The 18,091-nt window shown below is 40.2% G+C and overlaps 1 long non-coding RNA gene across 1 annotated transcript in view; it reads left to right on the top strand.

The window, feature by feature from the left end:
- The window catches only part of LOC306837542, a 41,395-nt gene extending 25,919 nt beyond the window's left edge, over positions 1 to 15,476 (top strand). Inside the window, exon 3 of the long non-coding RNA XR_013780954.1 lies at positions 14,535 to 15,476. This is a non-coding gene — a long non-coding RNA (uncharacterized lncRNA). The remainder of the gene's footprint in view (positions 1 to 14,534) is intronic.
- The last annotated feature ends 2,615 nt before the right edge of the window (positions 15,477 to 18,091 follow it).

The raw sequence follows: 18,091 nt of genomic DNA, 5'->3' as shown, positions 1-18,091 counted from the left end.
TGGCATCTCATATATATAAACAGGGTTAGCCACTAACTGCGAGCAGGCCAGCCAGACGGCCAGAAAAACAACATTCGCCGTCCTATAAGATGGCCTATCTATTCTAAACGTGCAGCTGCCGTCATAGCAACACACTGTAAGTGGTACCTGTGTGAGCTGCTTTGTTCCAAAGTCTCTAAAACTGCAGGAGGTCGTAGTGCAAAGTGTATGAGGACGGATTTACACAAAACATGTCTAATGACGCAGACATGAAATATGTAACCCTGCACTGGTTTGTTCTGCAGCTCCATGTGCACACAGTGAAGTAAGGCTAAAAGGCAGTTTAACACATTGTGATTTTGCTTGCAATAAATAAACACGTGCAGTGAATATGAGATAGGTTATTTTATTGTTATTCTATATAAAATATCTCGGTGCGTTGTTTTTTTGGGGAAAAAATATAAGTTTGTCACTATTTACAAACAGTCAAATCAAATAGAAAAGTCATCAAATAATCAGGTTTTAAAAAGAAAAACTGTATCTGTTCAGTGCAACTAAATAGTTGATTAAGTTTTCCCTGTTTGTGGGTTTTATGCTGTAATAGAAGAAGAGTGCGGATGCTAGTATAACTGCTAACAGTCACAAGGCCGGAGGATTCAACGGGCTGACGAAGAGTCATCTGTTTTGTCTGTCTGTCTTTCTGTCTCGCGTCTGAGCGTACCTGTTTACTGCAACCTGCTGTGCCCAGCGAGAAACACAAACCAGGCCACCAGATTGGCTCTTTGGAGGGGGGAGGGGTGTGAGGCATCATTACATGAAGTTCAGATCACGGAGCGACGATGATGGCCTCAACTTGGCTTACAGTTCAGTAGCACAAAAAACCGAGAGCAGCATTTTAATGTGAAAATATTTTTAGTCTGAACGTTTTCCCCTAACAAAACTAATACCTCATGATTAAAAAAACAAACAATGGTTGATGCAGTAATACAGCCAGACACTACCACAAGAGGCTTGTTATTCGGTTCACTTAAGGTTAATATCTACCAATGGCGGATCATTTGAGGCTTTTAACAGAAAATTGTGAATTTGCTTGCCCTACTTATCGTGTTCAGATACACATTTGATCACATACATTTTAATTATCACACACAAGGATGAAAGTTCCTGCTTGATCATTTTGGTCAGTTGCAGAATTGTGATATTTGCAGACACCGTCATTCTGATCAACCCAAAAGAAGAAGGGCCCTTGGTGACATCTTAGGCTCCTTACTTTAAGTAAAACCAAGGTCTTTTTCCCTTAATCTAATTTTAAAAAGTTCCAAAATATGAAGCCCCTTAAGGGACCTGGATTGAAAAAAAAAAACGTCACCCTGAGATCCCACAAAGCTGTCATCTGAGTGACTTTCTACTTTAGATCATAGGCATCGGAACAAACACACATCAACAATGGGAGAAGGCACACAACATGGGATGGGTTAATTGTAATATAATATTTCAAAATGGGCCTCAAATATAACGAAGGTAAATCAGTGCTTGCCAGTTACTAGAGTTTAAGTGACAGACATTTAGTGCAAGGAGACACTCATGAAGTCATATCAGACTTGGAGCGTTACAGAGATACACAGATTCAGCTTTCCCGGGTCAAGAACTCAACAGCCAAAACATTTGTTTTAATAAACGGACACTTTTTCATTTTTAGTACGCTGGTAGACAAAGCGCTACAAGCTGATTTTCATCATACAGTGACTGCTATGCTACAGCAGGCTGAAACTCGAGTGTGTAAGGGACCGTCTCCAAAGTGCACACCTCATCCATTACATCATGAGAAGATCTTAAAATTAGTGCACATCAACAAACTCAAAGTCAAAAGGGACTAGTATGTAGTCACACAGGTAGAGGTAAAAAATGTAGAGATTTAGGAAGAGCAGAATTTTATAGATGCATATTTTCAGTATTGTACATCGTAGACAGACCCTGCTCCTTCAGGTCACAGTCGGCTGTGCATATAGGCCCATGTAAGCTGTCCAGCTCAGAGGGTCGGTTCTTATTGATGAAGATCAGGTTGTAGCTTGCTGTCTACCTTTCTGATACTTGAAAGAGGTGTCAGTATTGCAAAAGCAAAACTCAGCCAATGACAAAACTGACGGGAGAAGGCTGCAAAAGCTTCTAAGGATTTAGTCTCCCCAAAAAATCATCCTCCCATAAGGGGTTCTGTACCAAAGGCTTTTATAAGCATACAGCAATTATAATTATATATATACTGTATATACAAAAGAATCTTATTACATCTTATCGGAGGCTACCTCAGACACTTACAATATGTGCTAAAGAAATTCTAAGTAAGGTTTGATCTGTTGGCCTTCAACAGGGGCATTAAAAGAAGCTACAAGAATCACTTTTACTTCTTTGATCGGGGAAAAAAAAGAGTCAATGACGAGAATTTTCAGTCATTTTTTTTTTCTTAAATCTCTGCGTACACGAAGAATCAATTTTCACCAAGAAAGCAAAGTGCTGCAGATAGTCTCAGAACACAGAAACGCCATACTGTATCTGAAGAAAAGGGTGGTATACTGTGCAGTAAATGAAAAATTTGGAGTGATGGCTTGGTTGAAAACACTCCTCAAAGGAAAAAAAAACAGTAAGCAGCAGTGGTGGGCAGCGCGGATCGAGCCAAATCGTTCGCATGCTGTGTCTGTACTTTACATTTTACACCATAAATATGGTCAAAGAGTACAACGACTACTGAACCGCTAACTAGCAGACTTGGACTTGCACCGTCCAAAACTGATGATACTTAAAGAGCTACTCCCCCCCAAGGATGAATACAACATGGGGCTTACATATGGAGGACAGCTGCATGACTGCCTTTGTCACATGTTTATTTTTTATACCCCAGACCTCGATGGTATTCCTGTTACCATGATGACTAAGGTCCCTCACCATGTACTAAATAGTGATGTTGACCCAAACCATGATGTTCCCTTAATCCTGACCGAGTGCTTTTTTAGGTTGAGACCTCACCAAACCACGTTGTCACTTTATAAACTGGATTTATTTTCTCAATAGTGTAAAGTCAGTGTTGGCAGATGCTTAAAAACGATGTCATTCTGCTCATTTGGGTTTATGAATTTAGTTCAGGAGGGTGAGAACAAACATGTTTCTAATATGGAATACTCACTGGGATAATGTCCCACATCAGTTCCCATCCCAGCTTACATCCCATGTGGAAGAAGTCGATGATCAAGAGTGGAAAAAGAAAATTGGGGAGATAGGTTCAAAACTTCCAGAATTAGGAAATTGAGATTTTTTCTGAAGGTATTCAAACATTGCAGCCTCAAATACAGGTTTTGTTAAAAGTTTAATCACAAATGTTAGAATTTAAAAGTACTTTGCAGACCCTCCCTGGAGTTTATCTTTCTTCAACCAGCCTAACTTCTGGCCTTTACCCTGCTGCCTCGCACACCAGGTGTGGACTGCTATGGGAGCGAAGCAGGAAAGGGAGTCAATCATCCCCCTACAGTCCAGAGATAGAGCCTCCCAGGTTTACACCCCTTGTCTCCACAAGCTCAAGGACAGACACACACGCGCACAGATGCATCATTGCTTATACAGAAATGGAGGCAGGCATGTGTGTAGGCATATTGTACACTCGCTCCATCAAAGAGACACACACCTATCTGTCACAACTCTCAGGTCGTTAGGACTCACCTTGGAGCATGCCATTCGGGTGAGTGAGGTGAGGGCGTTGACTTTCTGCTGAGCTGTCTGTTTAGGCTTTTACTTTCTCAGGTTGTGTCTTCTTTTCAAACATCCTAATCAGTTTTGAATGCTTTGCCAAAAGGGAGGTGCTGCATATTTAGAGAGAGTAACAGTGTTTCACAGGTAGATGTGATATGTTTTATGAACTGATGGAAGCACGAATGTCTGACAAGGTGTTTGCTGTAGATAAATATGGTCATTCTTTATGTTAAGGCCTCTTGAACATGTCGGCTGTGCTTGAGTATTTAATTTTATTCTCGAACATCAGCTGAAAACTAAACGTCCAAGGAGATAAACCTCACACCCTGCTCCCGAATGCATCACAGCATTGTGTTGCATTCACTTCGTTTTCTCGGTGTGATTATTTGTCTGCGTGTCGGGAGGGTCGTGGGGTGAATGAGGACAACTCCTTATGGTGATAACGAGACCGAGGCCAGCCTTGGCAGGGCGGGACAGCCTCTGTCTGCCCTAAGGTAGTGTGTGTATGAGTGTGTGTGCATGTTTGTGTGTGTGTGTGTCAGCAGGAGAGCCCTGGGGCACTCTGGCACCTCCTAATTAAAACCAGTCAGGCTGCAGGGCAGGGGAGACAGATGCCTGTCACGGCACACACACACAGACACACACACACACACGCATACATACATACACTCCTGTGCGCAAGGTGGTGGACCACATTCGACCTCGTGCGCACTCTGAAATACACAAGTGTGAGGTGTAGGTCAGCTATTTTTGGAGGCAGTCTCAGCCCACCTACTCGGGTATCACACAGGTAACTGACCTTAAAGAAAGACAGTAAAATCAACACAAAAGTTACACAGGTCATGTTAATAAACCTGCTTACAATCAAACACTACGACAGGTTTAACAAATGTACGTGATTTTCTTCCCTGATTGCTTGTTTTATGAATGAATCACTCACTTATAATTTTTTTGTTTCTAGCCTGAGGGTATAACAAATTAGCTTGATTTGGTTTTGCATTGAACCCTCATTAGCTTTTTTTTCTTCTACCTGAAAACTACTGGATTATGGCCCCTTCTTGTTCACACTGACTGTACCCACCACTCACACACTCCCTACCATGCAGTCATGATCTGTAGCAGCTGCCGGATTGACACATCTCCCCTTCTCACAACACAACATAATTGTGCGGAATATCTGTTACCTGCAGACTCTGTCACATTTTATCTCATACGTGTTCACCCGGGAGCTGCGGGCGACCACATGTAGCAGCACTTAGCAGGCTAACTGCTGTTTGTCTGGGGTGGGTGGGTGGATCAAGGCATGCTGCTCTCCTTTCTCTCCTAGTGATTAGATAGCATAAGCAGGCCAGCTAGCCTAACCCACACACTCATGTCTCTAAAACTGCCATCCAGCCCTGCTTTCTCTCTCGCTGCCTCTCACACACAGGTGGGTGGACCCACTTATTCAACCCAGATCTTTCTTTTAGACATTATGAAATCGTGCCGTTTTTTTTTTGTTTTTTTTGCCTTTCTTCTTTTCTTAACCTCCGTTACACTCCCTGATGCTGAATGACATGAAACTCTCTGTTTACTGCAGCATCTTTACCGCTCTCTGCTACAGATTATTGCCTCAATTGTCTTGCATGCTTGTTGATAATTCTACTCGATTGCCAAGTTGAGAACCATGTTCCTTTGCTTGTCAGCGCACTGAGGTTAGGTGGGTTGCCGGTGGTTACTGGGGCCTATTTTCTTTAATCTAGGCAACAACATTCAGGAAACACCCACAATTTGTTCATTTCACAACTGGTACAAGTTGTGGCTGCCACTTGCATTTCAGTCGTTGAGATGTGTGACTAAGAAGTATTTTTCGGGTAGCTTTAATCCTGCAGGAGAACACTTCAAAAAACATCTCCACCCTGATTAGGTCAACATTACTCAAACATAAATGCTTTAGCGTGGTTGGAAGTTAAATTTCATACTAAATAAAAATAATAGAAACTCGTGAAGTAAGACATTTGCCTCTGATGATGCGCTTCTATACGCTGAGACTTTAAATACAACTCTATCTCCAAACTAATGCTACACAGATGCAAAGTAAACAACGTGTGTGTAGGAATTCTGCACAAATCAAGATTGTAGATTCACGTAAATATGTGCCTTTTTAGGATGCTGAAAATGAGCTCCTGGGTGACCTAGTTGTCAAAGTATGTGAACATGATCAGTCATATTCTTGAAGGAAAAATACTGAAAAGGGATGACAAGCAGCAGCAGGGACACAGGGAGGGAAACAAACACAGGAGGTTGAAGGAAATGTAGAAATTGCAAACGGAAAGAAAGAATATATCTTAAAAAGCAGAGAGGGTGCTATCGAGCTGACCTCTGGGAGTGTGAGCGCCTGCCTCCCATGGCTGCTTTGTCGTTAGAGCCAGGCGCTTGCTGTGTTTCGTGAGGCAAGCAAAAGTACACAAATCCCACAGAAGGAGCTTTTTTGGCAGGGCTCGGGCCTCCCACCCACGGCAGCCTCTTCAAGCCTCCTCCCATCCTCTATTCATCTGTGAGGGGCGGCTTACTCACCCAGCCCAACTCCACACACACACACACACACACACACACACACAAACCTGGACCTCGATCTACGGAGGAGGGCGGACACACATTCATACACCCACAAACAACTACACAGCCATTATGGACATGCAATAACGCATTAACCTGAACTAAATTTGGCGCTATGGTGGATAACAAATATTTACAATTGTCTGAGAAGAAACTCAGACTTAAGACTTCAATCAAATTTGACAGGATTAAAATGTGTCATGTGGAGGGTAAAATCATGTTGCGTACCCACGTATAGATGCTGTTACACAGGCATGCCCACACGCTGTCAGGTGGGAAGAAGGCGTGTGGACTCATTCACTCTGTCAGCCTCATAATAAACACAACGCATCATTTTATCATTATGAAACTAAATCATCATTTTCTTCAAACATCCTCAAACAGCTCTCCCTCTCATTCGAGGACTTTTACACTTCAGGGAAATACCCTCACAGATTATGCTTACAGTAAGCTTATCAAAGCATGCTATGGGTGAGATAGTACAAACATGAATGAAATGAGCCTGTGGTAATGTTTGTCAAACATTCACACTGGTCTGTAACAAAAGAGCTGCACAGATCAGGTTCAGTTCAGATAATCCAGGTAGGCGAAGGAGGAAGACGGAGGCCTGCAGTCAGGGTGTGTGATTGGAGAAGGTGTGTCGACTTGACTTTATCCCCATCTAACCCCTCACGTGCAGCTACACAAATCTATCGCAATGCTTGTGTTTTCTTGCATTAATAATAATGAAAGCTGATTGAGCGCCGCTAGCTTGGTGGTTAGTGCGTGCTTCACATGTACGGAGGCTGTGGTCCTCAAAGCAGTCGCCCTGGGTTCGATTCTGACCTGTGGCACCTTTCCTGCATGTCATTCCCGAATCTATTGCTCCCCAATTTCTAACTATCCATCTGTGCTATCTCTAAAAATGCATAAAAACAAAGACAAATAGACCTTAACAAATATACATAATGACGGCTGAGGCATGTGTTTAATACGCTGCTTTAAAGTGTCTGATAAGTTTGGTCACACGTTTTCTCTCACATGGAAAGAAGAGTTATTTTTTCAGGGAAAACAGGTTTAAATTTGAAAATATCAATACAGCAAGTCATTCCTATTAAAAAAAATACTTTCAAGAAAAAAATCTGATTTACTTTTCAAACAAAATATGACTTTTATTTCATAAACATGACTTTTGAATCCAATGATTGAAGTTTTCACGTCATATCCTGACTTTTTATCTCATAAGTTTGACTACTAAATATTTTTTATCTAATAGCTAGGACCTTTTCACATTTTTCATTGATGTACTTTATTACTCCTTAAAGAGAGAAACTATGTTTCCCTCTGTTAATATTTGACATACTGGACACATACACACTCATAGACCTAAGTTACACTCTTTAGATTCTCCATACAATTCTCTTTTTTTTTTCAAAAACTTAATTGTGACTTTTATTCAGTAACTATTAAATACATAGGGATACTTTCATTAGAAAGACAATTTTTCATCATATTTCTGATTTACTGGCAGAATTGGGCTTCCATTATTGTCCTTTCTATTCTTGTTATCCATCACGTGTTTGACAAAGGATCAAACCGTGTGCCTGTAAGAACATGTCTCTAATGTGGTTTCTACACCACAACTGCAACAGGAAACCATTCATGAATAACTGTTATTAGTTAATAAAGGATTGTAGTTGTCACCTTACTCTTAGACATTAACCAAGAAAGCCCAAAAGCAATGTCATTTCTTTTTGGTAAGGTTGAGCTCTATAGATTCTGGTCCTTTTCAAACAAACCATTGATTTATGAAAAGATCTGGTGCTTTATCAGCCTTTTAGACAACTCTTAAAGGTTACTTGGTGGGGGTCACAGACAGGAAGTGTGAAATAATTATAAATGTCACACATCTGCTCCCACGTGTTCTTCAGAGAAACTCAAACAGAGGTTAAAGTTAATCTCTAACCAATAATGAATTTCTCAAGAGAAATTCCTGGAAGAAAAACTTAGTCACGTGTCGGATAGCTCATCACTGCAATGTCAAGTCAGAGTTGTGATACCGTCAGACAGCAACCAATCAAAAAGGAGGAAAGATATTGTACAGAGATCATGCACAATAAATCTCCATGTAGCTCAACAAGTTGCTGCTTTAATGAAAAGGAAACATGAGACGATCAGCCTGTCTGTTTCAGCTTTGTCATACTTTCACTTGTTTCCCTCTCACTATGCAGCTGATACAGAGGCAGGGGGCTTCAGGAAACTTTCCACAAGGCACTCAGTTTAACTGGATATCACACCGCTTTATTTTCACTGCACAGCGGACATAACAAGTTTGAGATGCTGAGCAATTTGAAACTTCAAATAGGAAAACAGAGTAACCCGACTCCATAAACAATCAGCCACCCTTTGATGTGATCTGACAGCTCTCGCACATTTCGAGATCTGATCAAAACACCAAGAAAATGAAATTCTCATTATGACTTTTATAAGAGACGTGACAGAGAAGAAGAGGAAAAAAACCCAGAAAGATCACACAGAGAGTGAAAGAGACAGTTAGATGCTACTGACCTTTTAAGAAGAGAGGTTTTGATCTCAGTTCCTCTCTGTCAGGAAACTCAGCGATGTCTTCGCACCGACCGACATGTAAAAGTGAGAGCGGGCGTGATAGTCAAATTTGCTCTAAAGGTGTGTCAGTGATTTGGAGGAGTGAAAAGGTACCGTTCCATGAAACGGTTATCTAAGAAACACAACAAAAAACAAAAAAAAACTGATACACCCACCAACCTCAGCCAACACCCCTCCCTCCCTTTAAACCAAAAGTATTTTGGCAGTGTTCCCTATAAGTCCACCTGTGCTTAGGGGAGGGGAGTGACACACACACACACACACACACACACTCACTCACTCGGCCAAGTCTAAAAAACCTGCTTGCTCGCTTGGATGTGGTGGTACAGTTCTGGCTGGGCTGGTGCTGGAGGACAGAAAGGGTAGAGGCCTGACAAGGGACAAGTCTTTATGGCATGGGTAATGTTTGCACTGAGGCTGGTGTGCAGCTGGACAACTGCTTTCAGATTTCAAACAAGAGAGACAGAGAGAGAAAGGGGGGGGGGGGAAAAGTGAGACAGGTTGTAATTCATGGTTGAACAAGAGGACGGGTCTTTGCTCAGTGCCAAACATTAGCTTGAGGTGTTCATATCAGGTATCAAACAAAAGGCACGTCAGGAAAGAGTTGTGTGATAAGAGCTAGTGACTGTATGTGTGTGTACTTGGGTGTGTGCTTAAGTGTACCAGCTTGTACCTGGCAAGACGTAAAAACCATTGTGCTGCTCTGAAGCCCATAATGCAGCATAATGGGAGAATAATAAGAGGGTGTAATCTGTGATGTAAATGCAGCTGAGGGTTGTTGTAGGTAATAGAAAAGGAAAACACTTCATGGATTCTAGTGGTTCAAAAACAAAGCCACAGGAGAGACAACAATGATAATATCCATAATATTCTTTCTTTTTCTGAAGGAAATGTTAGGTGCATTTTTTTCAATTGAAGAAAAATGCTTGATGCATGTTTTTATAGTGTGTTTTAGAGGGCCTATACATGGTAGCAAGTGTAGTCCTAAATCAGATCCAAAAGAGAATAATTATTGAACTAAAATCCACCAGTTTATCACAAACTGGACTCCAAGCAAGGCGTGACTTTTTTGGACATGTAAATTAACTACTAGCAACAATTTGATAAAACAGGTTAATTGAATTCATAATTCAACTTACAGTCTCAATGGATAATGCTGAACGATTTGAAAAGCCAGAGGGTTCAATGATTTTCCTCCCTCTTTAGTTGAACGTTTTAGTTTACAGTAACAGAACTGACTTACATTCTTATGAAAAGGGCTAATGAAGTCAAGCAGTAGTTAGCCTAGCCTTTAGCCTAAAAATGCAGAGGCTTGGCCTCACACTTGGAGTTTGAATAAGTTTAAAGTTCACACAAAGTCCATCAGGTGTTGTTGATATAGTCTAAAACTTTTCCTCCTAGGCTAGAGCAACACGGTGGGGTTTCCACTGTTCTATTAGCATAAATCCATTGGCAAGATTTACCACCTTTTTAATTACTCTGAAAACTTAAGCAAGAGGAGACACATCAAGGGCAGCACAGCAAAAGCAGAGCGCTGAGGTTTTTAAATTTCTCACCAAATTAAAAGTGAATAATCTCGTGCAAATTCTGTTTTTAGACAAACAGGTTTTCTTTGCGCCATGCATAGTTATTACCTCCAACACTGATTAGAATCAGGATTTTTTTAATGATATCTTTGAGTGGGCCGCGTTTTTTATATATTAATTTATTGCACATGAGACTGGGGTCCAGGTTACTAATCTGCACAACCATCAAATGCAGCGAAGAAAAAAGCTTACAGCACACAAAGCAACAACTCTAAGTAACACCCACATGCTGCTGTTGCTTTCATCCTGCCACCTGTGGAGTGGGTGTGACCATCCCATCCACCAAATCTGTCAGATCGACCGGCTTCTGCACACAGGCCATGTTTTGGGTGATCGAATCTGTTTTATGAATAGCTTTTGTTTTGTTCTGATATTTTTTTGTGATAGTGTAGGCCCGTGTCCTCTTCCCACACAATGATAAGAACAGTAGATGTAGATACATGAAAAATCATTAAGTCATGCTCATTTAGAACTGTGCTCCGCTAGGAACATGTTTTGTGTCAACTTACTTTCTGATTAATTGTGAGAGAAAATATTGCATGTTCTGTTTTAAAGACGAGTGATTACATTTTGAAGTCTATCAGAGACACGGAGACTTTTCAGGTGAATTATTCATCTTAAAAAAAGTAATCATGTAAGCATATGTAAGAGTAGGTTTACTTTTTGGGTGGATTTAACAGAACTCTGCAAAGATCAGCTGGATGCCATTAAAGAACAGGTGAATAATATGCTTAATATGTGAACGGCAAGATAGCTTTAAAAAAACAGTGAAATGTTTAGTTCAATTGGAACACGTCTTTTATACCATCCCCATTATCCTTTTTTGGTCAATCAAATCACTGAGCACTTCCAGCATGTGTACTAAATAAAGAGCATTATCTGAGGACTTGATTGTGAACTGTCAATTTTTTTAGAAAGAGGTAAAATTACCTTAAAATGCAATATTATTTTTAAGTATTTTATTGTTTTCAAACCATAGCAAATGCTATTAATAAAATAAAATAAAAACACTGACTTAAATAATATAATTGACAGCATGTTCAGATTCAAACAAAGCATCGAGCACAAGATGCATGCTACATGCAATCAGCTGAGAGCAAAAACAAACCTAACATGTAGCTACTTATCTAAAGGTCAAGGTCAGATTGATTGGAAATTATGATAAATCCTTCATAGATTGATGTCCCATCATATTTTTGCCAGATATTTCTCTTTCTGTAAAAAAATATTAAAAAAAAAAAGGTCCTTCAGGCTAAATAGAACTAGAGGCGGTAGCATGGGTCAGAGGTGTGTAGGTGTGTGTAGGAGGTGTCAGTTTGCAACATCTCCCACATTATCCACAGTTTTCTATGTTTTCAAAGGTTCAAACATACAGTATGTGTCCCAACACCCGAGATACAACCATCACCATCATGTCGGCCACCTTCTCTGGGAGTAAGCGGTTTAATGTGAAGATTGGGGTCCAGCAGTGTCTGGCGGTCGAGCTCTGTCTCACTTGTGTTTAAACTATCCAGTCCCCCCTAACTTAAAAATAAATTCCACCATGGCATCTGTACCTCACACAGAAATTGACATTTCAGGGACTGTGGGAAAGCTTGAACACCTCTACATCCAAAGAATCACCTTTCAAAACACATCAATAACAAAAACTTTTCTTTGATGGGATAAATAAATGGGCCAAAAGTATAGTAATGAAAACACTTAAATTTGGCAAACAATCCTCAAAAGAAAAAAGTTTAAGAGAGAAATGAAAAGTCAGGGATCTCAGAGACGGTGATAGACTTAAAGAGCTCAACAGAAGAATACCATCTCAACACAGCTCAGGTCGCCCAGATTCAGCGACCTGAGGAGAAGGAGACCATTTGGGGATAAAAGGATCGTGGGGTGCGTGGTCCGGTTTGCTGTCATGAGGAGGGCATTAATCACACACATGCAATCAAATGCAACTTGCAGATGGGACAGAAGAAAGTGTTCCCTATAGTTCATAATGTTTTATGAACTTTCTTTCTTAATTTAAAAAATATATATATTTGATTATATATAATAAACTTGGGGCCTCTGATAATCAGCAATGTTATCAGAAGGTTATGCCCTTGCAAAAGGAACTAATAAATGAAGACGGAAAACTCCTACTTCAATCAGCTTTATACAAAATTTTTCTGCAGAGCTGTTGACCCAGATGGAGCTTGAAGACAGTTACGATGAACCCTTCTGGCAAATGTCAGCTCCTTAACTCCAATTTTCTAGACCAACATACCCGGAGAATCCGTGTCAAAGGGGACCTTCTTTCCATGAGGAATTGCATTTTTATCCCTATATGGTTCGTGTTAATGTTAAAGGTTCTAAATAAGCTCTCTTGTGTTTGTCGCATACATGACACGTTCACACAAAATCAAAACCCTTATGAGCAATGACTCAGGCAACGACAAATTGTCTGTAACAAAATGAATAGCATTGAAACAAGGATTTGCTTCTTTAAAAAATCCTGGATTGATAATAGTAGACCTTCTCTCCGTTCTGTGGGGATTAATATTTGCTGTATCAAATCCTTCATATTAAATCTGACATTACACTGGCAGCCCTCCACACAATGTCTTAACGTATCCTGCCAAGAACACCAAATGTACAAATGCAGATATTTCTAAGCAAAAAAAATAAAACGGTATTATTTACTGCAGGCTTACTTTAATTAAGAAGCTCAGCCATTGGTTTTAAATACAAGCTTTTGCTCTTAGCTCATGCAGGAACTATCTTTTTCAGTGATGTCTTGCCCCCTTTATGAAAATGTAAGGGTATCACAACAAGTTTTTGGTAATTTTGGTCAATAATAACTTTCACAGCCTGCTGTGATGCTGCTCATTCTTTGTGATATTTTGCTCTGGACAGACATCTTTCAAAGTTGTTTCCCCATCCTGAGCTGAAGCTAACAGGAATGTGGTTGATTTTACAGATAAAAAAGCAAAGAAAATAAGGAAGTTTTGACATAATGATGGTGTTGGATAAACAGTCATGGAATATTCAAATTTAACAATTGATCCATACGGAAGCATAAACGCATTTTCACAACTTCACGACACGTGCTTAATGCTAGGGCTAGAAGAACATTTCCTTTTGTTATAAAAAACAATTCATCATCAGAACCACCAATAACAAACAAAAAGCCACAAATGCTGAAACCACTCTGTTCGGACCAAAGTTACCAACCAAGAAACTATTGTTTAGCCACAGTCACAGAAATGTAAATATCTTTATCAAGTTTATTTATTCTCTTTAAAGTCCCGGAGTATGAATTGAGGTATCTATTAAAGTGTACTGGATATGATCTTATCACAGTCTGAAAAACATTAAAAATTATGCCTGCCAACTTCTGATCTCTTGTCAGTGAGATAAGATTTTGAGAGATTTTGTCTGCCAGTCTACAGTAGTTAGTCCAATTTATGCAATTATTCTAAGTTTACATGTTTTAGAAAACACAAGATAGAGAACCACAGAAAAGACTGAAGAGGAAGGTGTAGAAGATCGCATGTAAACCAGTCTTGCCACTTCAGGGGTGTAACGCTGGTGTTGCCTTGGTAAGAACTGTGAGCTCTGCCCATCCTTCAACCCCCTCCACCCGTCTCTCACAAAAAAACATTCCTACTTCCCCCACCTCTCTCCGCTCTCTGTAGCCATCTCTCCATCCCCTCCCTTTCTTCCAGTCGGCCCCGCCACACAGCCCCACCCACAGCATGAGGAATATGATCTAACCACGCTCCCAGAGATATTACCTCAGCAGCCACCCCCACCCCCTACACACACACACACACACACACACACACACACACACACACACACACACACACATACACAAACATACACTCCTACCTTCCCCTGCCTCTGTCATACCCTCACTCCTCCTCTCCTCCTCCCCTTCCCTCGCTCCCCCTGATCTCGTCCTCCACTCCCTGCAACGCTGCTGCCAGGCCGTAATGTTTTTCTTAGCCTCTCCTACACACTTTTCACACACTTTCCCTCTCCCTCAACATACAGCAGCATCCCACACACTCAGGGCCCAGCTGACCCACTGAGAGAGGAGGTGGGAGAGCTTTGGGTGGGCAACAACGCCATCACCGAGGGACAGTATCACCAAAAACACGACTGATGAAGGAGTGTTTTTAATCATCAGGAGATGTGGACATGATTCCATCTCATCTGCTCTGCTTTCAATGAATTAATCATTTGAAGGTTTGATCCCTCGGCTGACCCACATTGTTGCACTGCTGAGGTGCTGTTTTTGCAGCAGTGTCGTCGAGGCAATGATGATGTCGGGTTGACAGGATGTGGTGTTGAATTCATGAGAGAGAGAGAAAGAGAGACAGCTTTAAAGGTTAATGTGTCTGTTATCATACCTATATGTCTGTTGTGGTTTTCTCAGTTGGGCCCTTAAACAGAAACAGCACCCACCTGTAGGTCTTTGCAGATACACCCCCCTGGTGGAGATGGGACAACAACTCTTGAGAATGACAATGAGAGGAAAGTTAATAACCACAACATAGCCCTCTTTCAAAAGAAGCATTTAAGATAATGGGGTTGATAACTATTTAGTTTGCTATTCTAAAAGTTGAACTCATCTCAGAGTGGATACCTATTTATAATAAACTTCTAAAACGTAAAACATGATGCTGATACATTTACTTGTGATAAAAAAAAAGTCTCAACAAATGGACACAGTTTTCAAACATTTTATGAATAGCTGACAATTTGTTTATGTTTCAACAACATTCAAACGCTACAGCTGTTCTACTTGCTCCGTGAAGCTGCACTCAGCTACAGTGAGTCTTGAAATTAACAGGCAAGTTCGCTTGCTGCTCTGTCGCCCCCCGGTGGTGGAAGAAACTGCCAAACTCCATTCAGTCTGCAGAGTCCGTTTGCACCTTTAAGAAAAAGCTAAAGACCCAGCTCCTTAATGAACACTTAAGCAATTAATTATATTAATGATGATGGTTTTGTTTGATAATGACGAGGGACAGCTGTCGATGTTGTGCTTGTACTCTGTGCGCTGCCTGTCAGTGTCAAACTTAAAGCTTTTGGTTTGTTACTGACAACAAGGAAAACAATGTACTTACTGACATTGTTTTCAACTCTCTAGATTCTTGTTTTTGGTGTACTTACTCTCTGCTGTACATTTCTCTGGATAAAATTGTCTGCCTAATAAGAAATACTCCCAATGTAAATTTTCTGATAAAAAGATGTTTGATGTTAAATGTGAAAGATTCAAAGACTATTTGAAGTTTTGTGTTAAAATGTCAATATTTAAACGTGCAAGTGAGAAATCTGCTTGTGTCAAAGTTTGGCATACATTCACACAAATATGAATAACATGTTGACAGGAATTGTTCAAGTTGAATCTCATACATTGTGGATAAAATGGCTGAATTTCTCAGTGGTAGATTGCAGCCATCAACCTAAGAATTCATGAGTTGAAAGGGATTTTATCTCACAATTGCCTACATTTTTGTCTGCCCAGAGGTCTTTTTGCATGGTAATCAAAGCAACGCTGGCATGATTGAACTTTGTTTGTTTTTTTTAAATTCCTTTTTGTTCCTTAAATGTGATTCCCTGTTTATTTTTATATTATCCTTGTGTTTCCCTTTTTCTTGTGTATTTTTCTGTTCATATTCCTGGCCTAAGTTTTTGTCTTTCCTGTTTTATTTTGTTTCCTTCCTTGTGTTTCTAAATGTCCCAGTGTGCAATTCCCCTGGTCCTGTATTTAGTGTTTCCTGTTTGACTTTGTAGTTCTTGTCCCTAATGTTTCTTGTCTGGTTTCCCTCCTTCTGATTCAGTTAGACTCTAAATAAGTCTTACTGAATCTCTAGCCCAAATGTATTGAAGCCTAATGGAATTAAAACATTTCACAGAGCATTTTAATATTGTGCTGCATATTGTTCTGAGTCGTCAAAGGTCAAATTTAATCTTAGCCGTCTAATTAACCTCTGACCCTCAAAACTTAAGATGAGTGTCTGTTGTATAAAATATTGGCGACGTTTCATTTTCAAATCGAAGGGTGTTGACCTCGGATTCATACAGCAGCCAAAATCTGGGAGTTTATTTAGTTAACTTTGATCAAGTTTTTTGAAGTGACGACTACATTTTCATTTGTTTATACATTCATTTAATTATTTTTTTTATTATACATTATGTTGCCTTTTTTTCTTATTTCCTCAAACTGTCCATTATATTGTTTCAAGTCCCTTATTCTTCAGCTATGATATACAAAATGTTTATTTATGGCCAACCTCTTGGGAAATGGGGAATGAAACAGATTTAAAAAAGATTTTTCAAAAAACCCGATACGGAGAGCGTGAAGATGATCACTCCATGATTTCTTGTTTACTGTTTTTCAGATTGAGCCAGTCACATGTGGGACAATATAAAAGCATACTCAGTGAACGATAATAATCCCCCTGGTCTATCAATATCCACATTATCATTATGGCCAGCTGAGAGGAGAGGGTGCTGGTCAGTGGAGGATTGTGGGTTTTGCAGTTCAGAGTAGCTAAAATAGCCTGGCCACTGGTGGAGCATGCGACTACAGGGACCGGCGGAGCGCGGGAGCGCCCTGGCAGCGTTGATGAAACCACACGCTGACACAAATGACGGGCCTGCGTTCCTTTCATCTCAACTGGCTATCATAGGCTCTGGTCAGAAACAAGCAGGCAGTTATAGGCCACAAAAGCACAAGTTACGGGTGTCAAGTCATGCTTGTGAGAAGGGAAAACATACAGTGCTGAAAGGACAGGAAGTGTTTCATTTAAACATTTTGATGGTATTTTGATTGAAGAAGATAGTTGACTTTTATTGGATAAACACAGCGCGTCACATTGTCATCAGCTTGTCAAGTGGGAGTTATCTGTAAGAGCGTGAGACTTAAGGCTGTCAACATGGAGTTAAACATGATTTTAAAATGCACCAATATGTTGTTGACCTTACAAAGTTTTATGAGATGTTTGTACAGTGGCCAGCAGCAGCAAACACTGCAAAAGCAAAAAAAGATTTCAATTCTGAAAAACTGAAAAAGCTGTTATTTATAAACAATGTAAAGTGGAAAAACATAAACAAAAACTCACAAACATATTTATTGAGATCACTGGATATGCAACACCTTTCAGTTGCATTTTTTTCATTTATTTTTTTACTTTGCATATTTTTTTAATATACAGTGTCTTTGTTGTTTATGCATTTTTGTCTCTTGCTTTTCCTCATTAGATTTGTTCATACTTGCCTCGTTATTGAATTCGCACAACTTATTGAGAGGGACCTTCCCCGACTTTCAGAGATGTCCTTTAGATTTCGCACTTTAACACCAATCTCTAAAGACAAAGCTGTCATCCCTCACTCCCTTACAGTTCCCACCGAGTGCAGCCATTTCTACGACTGATCTACATTTAGATTCGCAAACTATACTTGATTCTGTTCTTATTTCTTTAAAGTATTACCCAGAAAAGTCTTATCTTCAGTGTGGAAAGTCTGTTGACTCTCCTTGAATTGTACTCTTGCAGTGAAACTCATCCATCAGCCCTATGTCTCTACAAACATCTGTGAGTCCC

This window comes from Symphodus melops (genome assembly GCF_947650265.1).
Source record: "Symphodus melops genome assembly, chromosome: 16".
Classification (NCBI taxonomy): Eukaryota; Metazoa; Chordata; class Actinopteri; order Labriformes; family Labridae; genus Symphodus; species Symphodus melops.
The sequence above is the reverse complement of the archived record's forward strand: the minus strand, read 5'-3'. Positions and strand labels throughout refer to the sequence as shown.